General features: G+C 37.2%; 1 protein-coding gene across 2 annotated transcripts in view; it reads right to left on the bottom strand.

Annotated features, from left to right (window-relative positions):
* Positions 1 to 13,002, bottom strand: part of LOC136250691 (kinesin-like protein KIF21A) — a 465,334-nt gene that overhangs the window by 399,621 nt on the left and 52,711 nt on the right. The window lies entirely within an intron of this gene.

Raw genomic sequence — 13,002 nt, 5'->3', positions numbered from 1 at the left:
AAACTGTTGTTAAACTGTATTGGTGGAAATAGGTTTGAATAATTTGTAAGGATGTCCTCTTGCGTTTGTCCAATTGCTTGTAAAGAACAAGGATTGATCAAGATGTAGATTGGCATCTATGTAGATTGGCATCTATGATATTGTATGTTGTAATCATATCACCACAATATTGTCTATACTTTAAGGATGGTAGGTTGAGATGCCTGAGCCTTTCCACATATGAAAGATGACTAACAGATGTATCCAGCCTGGTTGCTTTTCTTTGAACTTGTTCAACTAGATTCTCATCACATTTATAAAATGGTCCCCAAATATTATTTCCGCACTCAAGGGTTCGTTTTACAATAGCCTTATACAAGTAGGGGAGTGTTTGAACATTCAAGTTAATGATTGACTTTACTATGAGCCCCTGTAGTCTCCAAGCTTTGCTTGTTATGGCAGGTACATGGCTATGAAACTTGAACTGATGGTCAATTACAACACCCAAATCCTTTTCTTCACTAGTTTATTCAATACATTTGCCACCCATAGAATGAATATGAATTGGATTAGAATATCCCAAATGCAGTGACATACACTTTTAAGATGTTAAATGGCATCTACCATACCTCTGACCATTTCACTAAATTATCAATATCTTGTTGTAGTCTTCTAATATCATCGTCATTCTTAATGTGACTGTATACTTTGGTGCGAAAAGTAAACAAGGATTTGATAGAACACTGGGTAAATCATTTATATACATGATAAAGAAAATTGGACCTAAAACTGATCCCTGTGGGACTCCAAACATTACATCAGACCATTCAGATGCAACACAATTTACTGACACTTGTTGTTTCCGGTGCTTAAGAAATGACCGCATCCATTTTAATAGCTTTCCTTTAATTCCATATGCTTTTAACTTAATAAAAAGTCTCTCATGGGATACTTTGTCAAAAACCTTCTTAAAGTCAAAATAAATCACATCAACTGGATTGCCTTTTTGAATTTCATCTGTCCAGAATTTCATTGCTGTTAAAAGTTGAGACATACAAAATCTCTTAGGTAGAAAGCCATGTTATGTATTTGAGAGAAGATTGTTGGCTGACATATGTTTAATAATTTCTTCTCTTACAATCGACTCAAAAACCTTACTGTGTACATACTACAGATGTTAAACTTATCGGACGGTAAATTCCAGGATCAGATTTTCTCCTTTTTTAAAAATAGGAATCACTTTAGCTGCTTTCCAATTTTCAGGTAAAACACCCTCATCTAATGAAAGTTGAAATAAAACAGTGAATGGGGAACATAATTGAGCTGCAGCTTCTTTAAGAACCCTTGGATAGAAACCATTTGGTCCAAGTAATTTGGTAGGCCTCAAATTGCATACACGATGTCCTTTGTAACATCTATACTATTCAATGGTTGGCCATAATGGTAGTCATCTATTTTTGGCAATGACTGCAAATTTTCAGATGTGAATACACTAAGAATTCAGCATTTCAGCTTTTTGAAGAGGAGAGGTAGCTTAGTTACCATTTGGTACTAATAATGTTGGAATACCAGGCTTGACTTTAATCTTGGAATCAAAAAACACTTGAGGTTACTTTTCAAGGTTTTTGCTAGATTCTGTTCATAATTGAGACGAAGAGACCTAGGTAAACTTCTTTATGAGTTTGTTTTTGAGTAAAACTGAGAGTCAATATGATTTCCAGTAGTTTTAAACTTTCTCTAAAGAGCTTCTTTCAGATATCTTAATTTTAAAGCTTTGTTGTTTAGATATTGATATTTTTTTCTTAGAAGAGTGGTGGGTCTTAGGAATACATACAGTACCTCAATAACATTTTCCAAAATCCCAGAGATCACATTCCATGAAACTTGTGCTTTGCAGACCACATGTACTATACAGTATGTACACGCTAATTAATCAAAGGCACACAATACAGTGTAACTATAGGCTTGACAGCTGGACAGGACTATTCCAAATTAATTTCAAACATTTCTAGTGTAGAAAGACAGACCCTACTACTGTACGTAGTGCAATTGTAGTACAATCAAAGCAACAAAATTTATCTACAAAATACACAGAAGTCAAATATTTATGCCATATGCATGCACAGTTCCATTTCATAAAAAAATTAATTAAATAAAAAAACTCCCAAAAAAAATTCACAACATGATTGGCCTACAATGGAATGTACACATACAACTTGATGGGAATTAAAATAGAAATTTATTGGATATAGGTATTACAGTAAATAGAAACTTGACATACTATACTGTAAACGATTTCATACATGACTGTAGTTAACCCTAGGGTAAACGTGTAATGGTTAGAAATATTGTACAAGCCTATCAAAGCAATTCCTGATAGGCACTTGCCGGATGTACGTACTCTAATTCAATTTTATTCTGACTTTTATATCTTACAATGTTTACTGGGTAACAAACAAATTAGTACATTCAAAATTGATTAAATTAAAAATAAAGGAGGGATCAAGCAATTTAAAAAGCAGTAAAACAAGAGATAAATGATGGTATTACAACATTGCTCTGCATGATATCCCTACTTTGTTACAATAGCAAATGTAGGGATTTTCCCACAGAGCTATGTTGTAATACTATTATTCTTCTCTTATTTCACTACTTTTTATCGCTTGGATCGCCACTTCATTTTTAAATCAATAATTGTTAATGTTCTTAGTACTTAGTTGTATAATTATTACTAGAACAGGGTCACACACAACCAAGTACATACACCAGGATGATAACATACCCACAGTGCATGTACTGTATAAACAGTACTAAACCAGCACTTAGAGCATTGTGTGTCCAGGTGGTAATGATAAGCATACAGTATATACACAGGTAAGGGAGATTAAGCTGGTATCAGAAAATCACACTACTAAAACAATTACAATGCAACTTACAAAGAAACAAGTGAGATATAGAGCTATTGATTGATTTTTTTATATTGTATAGTAGGTGTGAGATGTCTAATTATAAAACTGAAATATAGTTTATTTTAAACTTTGATACATGCAAATGGCAGGTTTTGACGCAATTATATATCACTTTGAAACTTCAGATCAAAGGAAACTACAATAATGTTTTGCAGGACTATATGATATCGCCCTGTAGTGAGGGCGATATAATGATATACCGCCTAAATGCAATGTCATAAGCAGCAATGTGGTACCGCCTAAATGCAATGTCATGAGCAGCAATTGCACACAATTAAATGCAATGTCATGAGCAGCAATGTCATGAGCAGCATGTGGTACCGCCTAAATGCAATGTCATGAGCAGCAATTGCACACAATTAAAAAACTCGCTCAAAAAGGGTGGAGTGACAGCCATTTCATTTGCGAGTCTTCATTCCTTGACTGGGAGTATGGAGACGCATGACAGAAACAATTTTCACGTTCCTTTCTCAAGTGAGTTCTTTAATTGCATGAAATTAGTGCTTGCGATGTTGCGTTTGGGAGGTACCGTATACTACACCTGTGGTGGAGATCAAAAGCGCCATGCTGTGGTACTGTATATAACTGATATATCACGGCAAACTGTGGTATATAAGTGATATACCACGCTTAGTGGCTACGCTTACCACATATGGTGTAACTTCACACATTCTGCAAAATACTTTCCTAGACGGTAAACAAGTCTCTAATAACAAGCACCTATCAACCAACAGTTATTCACCTCAGCTAGTAAAAGAATTTTCGATGAAATCTTGTCTCCTCCGTGGATAACTCAGTAATTGCAACTAACTGGGCGTGGCACCATTAAAGACTCTAAAACGTATAGTATAATCTATCAAGGATTTCTACTGATTTTGATTTCCAGAAGGTACTGTTTCACTATAAATAGCCATCTATAATCATTTCATCTACTGGGGTATAGTGTTGCACCGATAATCGGTATCGAGCAAATACAGTGTATTGGTTACTAGCTGATTAATCGATTTTGATTAAATCAAAGCTGATGTTAATCTCCACTGCACTGCGTAGTATAATGATGTGGGGGAGGCTAGACATAAGTTATTTGGCATTTCAATTAAGTTATGTGTTGATGGTTTAGCAGTGACTACAGGCCATGCCCATAATAAACTGTCAGGTTTTAGGCCATTCCCAACAGTAAACTGAGGCTTTACATTTCTATGTAGTACCAGCCACTTGTCTCAGCTGTGAAGCAGTAGTAAGTGCATGTTAAATACCCACTGTAGGTTTTTAGTAAGGTTGACAACCTGAAGGCGCAATTTGGTCACCGAGGCGTGGAACCAATTAGTGACTGAGGCGCAGCCAAGGTCACTAATTAATGCCCGCCAAGGTGCCAAACCAAGCACGAGGGCTTCAACCCTACTAAAAAATGACAGTGGGTATCTAACCTATTTAGAAAGCAGCTCGTTACCAGCACTGACAAAAGAAGCACAGAGTCACGCTAGATAAGGTCCTTTACAACGTGTTTGTTTGTGCCGCCAGCTTAGTGGCCAGGTTAGTGTTGTTTTAGTAGCTGTTATATAGGTCCAAGGCTTGTTTACTAGCTAATACAAGCTAGTCATGAAGCGACAAGCTTTACTATAACTGACCACGAAGCGACAAGCCTTATAACAACTGATGCCACGAAGTGACAAGCTTTATTAGCTACAACGCGACAAGGCTATATTTCAACTGGCCAAGAAGCGACAAGCTTTATTACAACACAACAAGCTGTATTACAACTGGCCACGAAGCGACAAGCTTTATAACAACTGGCCACGAAGCGACAAGCTTTATATCAGCTGGACACGAATCGAAGCAACAAGCTTTATAGCATTCGATTATGTTAAACATGAACGCCTACTCTTGAAACTGGAGTCCCTAGGGATATGTGGTAATTTGATGGAGTGGGTGAGTATCTTCCTTACCAAGAGGTTTCAAAGAGTTGTTGTGAATGGTACTTACTCTGAGTGGGATTCAGTCACTTCTGGAGTGCCGCAGGGATCTATTTTGGGTCAACTATTGTTCTTCCTTTATGTGGATGATTTAACTACAATACCTAAGGTGTGTAAATTGAAGCTGTTTGCTGATGACGTGTTACTATATTTTAATGTGAAATCAGTGGGGGATTGCCAGCTGCTGCAGGATGATCTTTCAGCTATAGTGGCATGGTATAAACGGTGGCAACTTAATCTGAGTCCCCAAAAGTGTGAGGCTTTAACCATCACAAACAAGAGGAAGCCAATTTCCTTTACTTATCTTATTAACAGTCAACCAGTTCAGTGGACCAATCTTGTGAAATACCTGGGTATCCATATAAATGATATATTGCAGTAGTCCTCCCAGTGTCAATTTGCTGTCACAAAGGCCACCAGGGTTTTGAATGTTTTACGACGTACTATGTTGGGGTGTGATTCAGAAGCCGAATATGGAGCTTACAAAGCTATTGTTAGGCCACTGTTGGAGTACGCTTGCGTGGTTTGGTCTCCTCATGCCGTGAAAGATGTGAACCTGTTCAGAGGCGTGCTGCACCGTGGGTTTGTGGCAGTCGCTGGAAACAAACTACGCACTCTTGGTCTATTCCTCATAATGTGTGCTATAGAAAGCTGTGTTTACCATCCTTATCTGCCAGGCGGGACTATTTGTCGGTGTGTGCTATTCAGGACATTCTTCATGCTGGTTCTATTAAGTTTTCAAACTACTGTACATACAACACTATGCCTACGCGTAGCCATCATCTTACCCCCATCTTCATTGCTAAACGATATTCTTATTTTGTCCGTGTTTGTTGTGTGTGGAACAAAGTACCAATCAGTATTCTGGGAATTGAGAGCCGTTCTGTTTCTCGTCATGCTATTTACAGACATTTCTGTTATAATTTTTAAATGTAATTTATTGCTGTTGATTTGTTGTTTTGTAGATGTAATTATAATCATTGTTGATTTGTTTTGTTTTGTAAGTGTTATTTTGTGTGTGTTTGGTTTAGTGGTTGTATGTGTTTTGTATTAGGACAGTACCTTGTACAGGCTTGCCTTTTGTACCGTTCCTTCTCTTGTGGTAAATTGATAATAAATAAATAAATACAATAACAGCTGGTCACGAAGCAACAAGCTTTATAACAGCTGGCCACGAAGCTACAGGCTTTATACTTGGCAACAGAGTTACAAATGTTACAAACAGGTGCAATAGCATAGCTGAAGTGCATTGATGGTCTAATGGCGATAGTGCTGACAAGCAGACGAACGTAAATGTGCTTGCTGTAAACTTGCAACACCAGTAGTTTCACTGATGGATAGCTAGTTGTGAATGTGAACATTGTTGGGGTAACTGTGATATGCATGGAGCAGCTGGCTCTTTCGGTTGATGGCTAGATTGGTCAAGCGCTGGTATGGCTGATGAAGGTAAAAACTCAAATCTCACTAACCATACAACCACTAATTAAATCAGTGACATACACTGTAGTAAACTCTTTGAAGTGTTGTTGAATTTACCATAACAGTCTCACGTGACAAGAGGTCTCTAAATGAAACTTAAAGCCCTCACCTCAGTTCTCTAAGTGGTATTAATATAATCTCATTAACAGTGTCAACATCAAAGAGAATTATTCATCCTGCTTTCTAAAATGTTCTTAAAACCTGTTTACCATGAGTAACTTTTACTTGTGGTATACATCTAACTTTACATTGTAGCCTAGAATGAGCTGCATATTAATGGTTATGTCACTAATGATAGGAATGAGTGTTAAGTGTTGTTAGTGTATATCGGATCGGTTATCGGTATCGGCTAATTCTGTTGCTTAATATCAGTTATCGGAATAATCGGCTAATTTGGATATCGGTGCAACACTATTGGGGTATACAGTAGAATACAAGAACACAAAGAATTTGGAATTTTCAACTAGAGTAGGGATCATAGCACATCGATAAAAAGTACTGAAACAAGCTGGAGTAGTGCATGATATTACATGTAAATCATAGTAAAACAATGAGAAGTGTTATATCCCTACTGTGCTCAAGATACTACAAAGTAAATGCAAAGTACAGATGAATACTCAAAATTTTCTATGAAAAACAGCAATCTCCTTTTTGAAGCCATAGTAATCATAACTAAAAATCTGCTTCCATACTTTTAAAGATACTGCTGTTTCAAACCACTACAAGAATGTTTGGGGAGTTTCACAATTAGTTGTAGAAGAATCAATGTTAGTGTAAAAATTACAGTGTTTTGTAACCACGCCATAATTTGTACCTACAGCCTGTACTTCAAAGGATTTCATTCAGATTTGCACCAAACAGAAATTTGATGTCACAACTAAAGCATGTGATACAAGTACACAAAAAAATTGGAATTTTCAACTAGAGTAGGGACCATAGCACATCAATAAAAAGTACTGAAACAAGCTAGAGCAGTGCACAATATTAAATCACGGTAAAACAATATGAAGTGTTATATCCCTACTGTGCTCCAAAATACCATAATGGAAGTGCACAGTAGAAATACACCAATATAACACCTATTATTGTTTTACTGTGATTTAATATCGTGCACTACTCCAGCTTGTTTCAGTACTTTTTATCAATGTGCTATGGTCCCTACTCTACTTGAAAATTCCAAATATTTTTTTTGTGCATTTGTTTGTTAACTTTTATTGCAAATAATAATTAAGACTGGTGAACCCACGCATACCACAAAAGAAATGGTACCACGCACACCAGCTATATCAATTATCGTCTTAAAACTGAAGTATCCATTACACTTCGTTGTCAGCTATGTTCAACCCATGCCGAAAGAAATGGTGCTGCGCGTCCCAGTTATATCAATTATTGTCTGCAACCATAACGCTTCGTTGCCGGCTATATTCAACCCGTTACACAACAGTACGAATCAAGAACTATTCGAAAAGCACCTATGCAATCCAAATAGCCACTATGAAAATATCTATAAAAATACAGACAATTTCCATTACGAAGGGAAGCAATCATATGCTACTGCCAAATAGACACCTTTCGCTGTCAGCAAAGATGAATGGGACACAAAGAAGGACACTGGTAAGTCCATGAAGAATGCATTGTACGTACTGCAAAATGCCAAAAGGCACCTCTCGGGCCGAAGCAACGTCGAACAGTGAAAAAATCAAGTGCCGTTATCGAGTTACGCTTGTCTGAACGCATCAAGTCAGTAGAAAATTACGCTAAGTAATATTTCAGAAAGCAACTTGTTGAAAGCGTTTCGGGTCGATCTGAAAGCTTGTTTGGGCTTAGTTTTACCTAACCAATACTGCCTACATCATCGTCAGGGAAAATTGAGGCTGGTTTATGGGTGATGTTATTTCGTGGGCCAGGACTACTCCTTTGTGGTCCCTACTACACAGTACTATTGTACTGTACGATTCATCAGGTGGGGAACAGTATCTATTAGGCCTGTGCGATAATGAAAAAACCTATATCTCGATAAATTTCGATAATAAAAGCCTATTTATCTAGATAAACGATATCATCTTGATAATGATCATACAATATAACACTGAACACTAAAGAACTTTCAAGTAAGTGATGGTTGTTAAAACAAAAGATTTAGTCTCACAATAAACAATATTGTTATACCGTTAGTCATACTGTTACTTTTAAATTTATCTTTTCTTCTTGTTAACTTCTAGGTTTGCACCAAGGAAGACCAACATGTTAATATTCTCCGGTAGTAGACAGGCTCTTTTTTCATTTACTACATGTCCAGCCACACTAAATGCACGCTCTGATGGCACTGAGGTTGCTGGAATACATAAAAATTTCCTAGCTAACCGTGCTAACCGTGGATAGTGTTTCTGATTGTCTTTCCACCATACTAGAGGAATACCCAATGTACTAGGATCAATTTCAATGGCAATGTAATTGCTCATTTCCCTTTCTACTGTACTTCAGCTTTGATTCTTTCACTGTCTGATAGTGGAGCACCTTCATCTTGAGATTTGGAATTAACAACATCATCCAACAAAGACATCAAGCCTTTCTTGGCCTTTCTAGATGGTGGAGGAACATCGTCATCATCAGTCAGATTAACAGTGCTTGTACTAGTATCAAGGCTGTTGCTATCATCATCATTCAACTCTTGTGCTTCTTCTTCCACAGAAGTAATTGTAAAGCTCTTGTCACTGTCAGTCATGAAAGCAAGGGCTTTAAATCTAGGGTCAAGGAAGCATGCCTTGTTAATCAAGCTCATGACATCATCGTAACGATCTTTGAGATCACCCATCACAATCTTTTTCATTGTTTTAGCCAGTGAGGAATCTAAAGAATTTTCAACCAAATGTATTGACAAAAGCTTGTATAATAGTGGTCTTACGGCTGAAATGGTTACTAGTTTTTCACCACCCAGTGTCTCAGTGATTTCCACAATGGGTTGTAAAACTTCCAAAAATGTTTCCATTGTTGAAATCTCAGCATTACTAGGCATAAAATCTGTTTTTTTTTAATTTCAATTAAGGTAGCACACAGTGGCTGACGCTGTTGAAGCAAACGTTTCAGCATGTAATACGATGAGTTCCACCGTGTAGTGACATCTTGAACCAAACTTAGTTCCTCAACATGCAAGTCTGCTAGTTTCTGCTTTAATATATATGAAGACTTATAAGAGTGATGAAAATGGGTCACTACACGGCGGGCACGAGCAAGAGCTCTTGATATTTGTGGAATTTCCATAGCTTTCTTAACTCCACTTTGAAGAGTGTGGGCTAGACAACCAAAACGAGGCCATAATAGTATTTCAGTTGCACAAACAATGTTTTGTGCATTATCAGTGGTTATAGACACAATATCATCATCTTTAAGATCCCACCTTGCAAGACTATCCTTTAACTCATCAGCTAAATTGACACCTGTGTGCTCCAATGGCATTTCAGCAGTGTCCAAAAGGTGAGCTTGTAGATTCCATAATTCATCAATATAATGCACAGTATGTGTAATATAACTATGGTTAGCACGGGAGGTCCAACCATCTGTGGTAAGTGAAAAATTCTTTAGACCACGTGCCATAGCAGCAGCAATTCTTGCTTTCTCACTCTGATAAATTTCTGGAATGTAATTCTGTGAGAAGGTCTTCCTATCAGGAACCAAGTATCTTGGCTCAAAAGTACGCAACATAGCCCGAAATCCCACATTGTTGACTATGCTAATGGGCAACATATCCTTCGCTATACAATGGCTTACTGATTGGTTAAGAGTTTTCCACTTGTTGACAGTGGCTCTAACTGACGGAAAGCTTCACTAATGGGTGGTTGGTTGGCAGACACGGCACTACACTTTTGACCAGTTGCCGTTTTGGCTTTTACTTTCAAATATTCCGAGCGGTGGTTGTATTCCAAATGAGAGATCATATTGGTGGTGTTTCCAAGATAGTTCATCTTCTTTGGGCAGAGCCTGCAGTAGACTTCAGTCCGCTTCTTTTTATCTTTCTCCAAGTACTGCCCATTTTCCGCTGGGAAGCCAAAGTATTCCCAAACAGGACTCTTTGCTTTTTCAAGCTTTAACAGTTCACGAGGACTATCGCGACACTCACTGCTTGAGTCACTGCTAGAATCACTACTCGCACCACTATAAGTGCTCATTTCACTAACGCAGATAAAAACAAAACAACACGAGGTGAATCACAAGATACATGATTACGTAAGCAATTGCATCATAATTAATTATCGTATAATAATCGATTACAAGGAATATAATATCGCTATCTCGATAACCCTTCACCCTATCGTGATAATTGTATTATCGCTATTATCGCACAGCCCTACAGTGTAGTATCTATTATAATTTCAATTAAACGCATAATTTAATTAATTTTGTTCACGGAAGCCATATGAAATAGTTGCTTGCCCTCTTAAAGTAAAGTGGAAGCCAAGCAAATAGAATTCATTTAATGACTGAAGCCTTAAAATAATCCCTTTGAATACCACAAAAGCTCTACTATAATTATGTAATGTCAGATGTTTATGTAATGAATTAGATTATTGGTTTCGTGAAAGTGGCTACTTGTCCAGCAAAGCAAAGCATATGTTGATCTGTTTCAAGGAGAGTGATTATGTCTCAGTGATTTGTAAGTGTCTAACACCCCAATATGTTACAATTGCGTGCTATTCCAGTCTACAACTGAACAAATGGGACCAAATTCAAAGTTCATGCCAGAAAGGACTGTACAAAGGTTAATTTCTGTATTGTACAGTGTAGTTAGTAAGTAAGTAGCTGTATAAGTACATAGCGCGAACTACCAGCACAACCGAGGGTGCAATGTAGCAATGTCAGGCCTACCACACTAGAGCCAGTCCTGTCCACTTGAATTGAAAGGCCAACTTTGAAGTCCCAACTGAATTTTCTGTTTATTGGAAGCTCTATGAGGTTAAGACTAGTCCTGGCTTTTCCCCAGCATCATTGTTTATCTGTTCTGATAAATCTGATAGCAACAAAACCATCTGTTCTAGAATGCAAGATACATTTTGTGTTTTACACTCAGCTTAGCAATAGTAGGTTGTTTGTTACATCGCATGAACACTCTCAACAGAAAAGGAGCCATGCACATTAATGTAAACCATTCTCCCACTTGACATACAGTCATTTTAGTGACAATAACGTCAATATGTTCCAATTAATGGAGTGTGTATAAACAATAAAACAGTGTTACAGTCATTGTGTATAAACACGTACAGGGGGTGTATGTACAAACAAAATAAATACAAAGAAATATAATACAACTAATACCCCTGTACACTATAATGTCTTATATTTGTCTGTCCACTGTTGTTGCAGCCATTCAGATGGCTCTTGGACAAGTTGTCTAGGAGAAGCTACTGTAACTGTGGTACTGTAGCATAGCAGTGAAGTAAAATATTTTTAAGCTTTTGGAGTGTAATTATCCAAAGATCCCTATTGAATGCCATTCTTTCAATATGGACACTTTTGATCATTCCAACAAAGTTACACCACTCTTGGTTTGTGCAGTACATGGCACACTACATCAGGTAGTAATAATCATGATTATATTTCAGCTGAAATTTCTGTGTAGTTTTGTTAAGATGAAGACAATTTTTTTTTGGTTAAAAACAGCTGTATATTCCTTGCTGAATAGAGATATTTAAATTCAATAATACCATCTGGAAGATTTGAAGTGGGGCCATGTACAATTCAGTCTGAACTGAAACCTATCCAAGAGTCAGTGACCGATACTATCAAGCCACATCTACTGGTACTTATGTTTGGTGACTACTCTTTCCTTATTCTCAAGTACTCTCTGTTACTGTCTTCTTTTTGAAAGTTTCCCAACATTACCAAGGAATTTGCTGATTAGGACATTGATCCCACCTTACTGCAGTTGTGGCCCCTCTCTTAGCTACGTATTTTACCAACGTTTTAAGCAGTTAGTCCTTTTTTCCTTATCTCCTTGGTAAAAATGGTATCAATTGACAACTTTGCTATTGCAACCTCAGTTACTTTGATGTGAGAAGAATAGTATGATATCATGAAGTTGTTTAGTTCCTTAGGTGGTATGTCTGAAAGCACATCTACTGCATCTGTACTGTCATCATACCGTGAATAGCCCAATCTAGACTAAAGAGAGTTATCTGACCTTTTGCACTTTTTGATTTTCTTTCATTGTAGATTTTCTTTTCCAGTCTTTGGTACATACTTTTGTACAGTAGTTACAGCAGTAAAACTACTGTTAGGTGGTAACCCAGTGATCTTTTCCAAGTTTAGAAAATCATGCTGGGTGTAAATTACCGTGTAATGCAATTGCATAATACTGTTATATGACTGGTGTTTATATTGCACCACTGGGAGTAGCTACTTTAGGTACATGTACTTGTGTTGTATGTGACCCCGACCTAGTAATAATAATAATTCTACCCAATTATACACCACTCGCCTGTGTACCTGTAAAGCGGAAACTTTCAACTGCTATTTTGATAAAGAGGTTTATTTACACCTTCGGAAAGAAGAGTATATCCATTATGAACAAAAAGGCTGCAAAAGATCTTCTAGAGCATCAAAAGATC

Source organism: Dysidea avara, chromosome 3 (assembly GCF_963678975.1).
Source record: "Dysidea avara chromosome 3, odDysAvar1.4, whole genome shotgun sequence".
Lineage (NCBI taxonomy): Eukaryota > Metazoa > Porifera > Demospongiae > Dictyoceratida > Dysideidae > Dysidea > Dysidea avara.
Note: the sequence above shows the minus strand (reverse complement) of the source record. Positions and strands in the feature narration are given on the sequence as shown.